Source organism: Lygodium microphyllum, chromosome 2 (assembly GCF_053477565.2).
Source record: "Lygodium microphyllum isolate KBCC chromosome 2, Lygodium_microphyllum_v1.1.10, whole genome shotgun sequence".
In the NCBI taxonomy this organism is placed as follows: Eukaryota; Viridiplantae; Streptophyta; class Polypodiopsida; order Schizaeales; family Lygodiaceae; genus Lygodium; species Lygodium microphyllum.
In genome coordinates, this window is record NC_141136.1 from 50,701,642 (window position 1) to 50,704,251 (window position 2,610).

Consider the following 2,610-nt stretch of genomic DNA (forward strand, 5'->3'; position numbering starts at 1 on the left):
CTTGTGGTGTCTATTTTCTACATAGAATTGCTTGTATTGAAATGTGCTATGACCACACTGTTACTATTAGGATAGAGTCTAACTACTCATAATAGCTTATATAACATTCTCTTGGGAGTGAATCTTGAGCTTCCCTTTGGTACATGAATGCTCCATAAAGTGTGAAACAACTCTTCTTCATGGTCCAATGTGAGATTATGGCTGTAGCTCTAGATATTTAGCTCCCCAAATAGGTAGTGCAGTCTTGAATTTTAGCAAGTAGGTGTGATCAGCTAGATTTGTAGCTATATAAAACAATATAAAAATAATATCTAGAAGATTTCTCTAGTCGCATTTTAGTGTCAAAAAGACAAACATTTATCTTGTTACAATTTCAAATTTTATTGGCTAGATTGAGAGATATCACCCTTATAAAACTACTTCCTATGAAGGTAGTAATAAATTTTTAATCCTTGATGGCCTTATCTACTACTAAGGCAATGTATATTGAAACCATCGAGGCTTGCAAGGAAACCATATGGTTAGGCCACTTGGTAGTAGGTCTTGGTATTATTGTTACATCCACATTGCATTTGAATTTGATGAGTGCCATTCAGTTGTTGATGGCCCATAATCCAGTCTTGTTGTGCTTATTATACATTTTGTAATTATATATACATTTTCTTTTACTCCTCGTTAAGGCATATTCACCTTTAAATGGGAGGTTATTGGGGATAAAGGTGCTTATGCCTAGCCACCCACATTTATTCACTATATACTATACCTACACACTTATACACTACACGTGGTAGGCACCCATTAGTGTCACTTCATTTGTTATTCTTTCAGTGACTATTGAATAAGGGAAGACTAGTCACACATTGTGACTGTTGGAGTTCCCACATATGGTGCCTTTCTCTCTTACTCTCTTACTCCATCCACCATAGCTCTTACTTCTGCTTGTGTGCTTCCATTCAGGCACTATCTTTCAATAAACAGTTTCAATGAAACTTTCTTTCCCATTCCATCTCATTTGTCTCTCTTTAAGTTCATATAACAAGTACCCTTTGTCACATCAATAGTATTATATCCTACTTGTCATTTTGTGGTTGCTCTTTTGGGTAAGTTGTTAAGATAGAGACCCATAAATGTAAATCTAAGGTGGCATTATTCTCATTGAACTTGATCTTAAAAGAAGACTTTGGAATTTTTAAGCATTTCTAGTTGAAATGGAAACTTCATTCAAAATCAATCAATGAATTGTAAAAATTTGCAAAATGCTTGTTTCAAGTTTCAAGTGTTTAAAAGCAATGTATTTCATCAGAAAAGTCCTTATTTAAATGGACAATAGAATTTGATTTGACAAGCCATAAACCTACCAAGGTGCTTATGTGGGTTGAATTTCCTAATTTGCTACTTAGTTTCGAATCATTTTTTAAAATTATGGTTGCTTATTCAGGAAGATGTTAAGATAGAGGCCCTTATGGATGTAAATTAGAGTTGCCATCTATAACTTATCATTGAACTTGACCTTAATAATAAACTTTTGGAATCTTTAAGCATCTCTAATTTAGATGGGTATTTTTGTTAAAAATCAACCTATATATAATCTAGAAAAAATTTGCAAAATGCTTATTTTATGCGTTTAAAGATAGTGTATTCCATAAAAAATTATCCCCTAAAAGAAAAACATAGGCAAGGCCAATCAAGATGGGTTTTAGATTGTTAGCAAAAGAGGTAACGAGAAAAAAAAAACCAAGCCCTAAAAGAACAAGTTTTGCAACGAGGCTTGAAAATGACCTCTCAGGTGAAATGATAGTGGTTTTTTCCTTGGGGTGGGCCACCTTTCTTAATGGTCCACCAACCCAAGTTGCATGGATGCATTCGATGGGAACCAAAATAGTTGGTTTCCTAAGAAGGCCCTTGAGAAGGGAGGTAATCGAAAGGGGGGGGGGGGGAGGGGGGCAAGCATCAGTACATTTTAGACAAATTCCCACTATTATTCCCCATTGTGAATAAAGGCATCACATGAGCTTATGTTAGCAACCTAGGTCACTGCATCTAATCCGTTTACCTTTACTTTATCCCCCAAATCATCCATTCCTTGCTTTTTCTCCCTACTCCTATACTAACCTTTCTTGTATAGTATTTTGTGGATAAGGGCATGGAAAGTGTTTAGCTAATGAGTTTGCTTGCCTTTTCTTTCAACTTATCTAGCATGTATGTGTCCCTTTTCACGGCTACCCCAAGAGTTAGTATGTATATGAATTGGCGCCTAAACTCGCTTGTTTTGTCTTGAGCATCCCACATGGTGTTGGCAGTGACGAGGGACCATAGATATGCACCTTGGTGCGATTAGGGGTGGATCACGGGCTGGCAGCCTCCTACACCTAACTGGATCGAGCTAGGTATGCAATGCCACCCAAGTAGAAGCTCATGATGTTGAACGCTATTTGGAAATACAAGGAAGAAGAGGCTCTTTTCCCCACATGGGAAAATGTCAGAAACTTCTTGTGCATGTGTACCCGGGCTTAGGCTCGTTAGCTTCCCAAATTTGCCGCGCCTTCCAACGTCTTTGGCTTCGCGGGCTTTTGAGCGCCTCTCTCTCTCTCTCTCTCTCTCTCTGTCTCT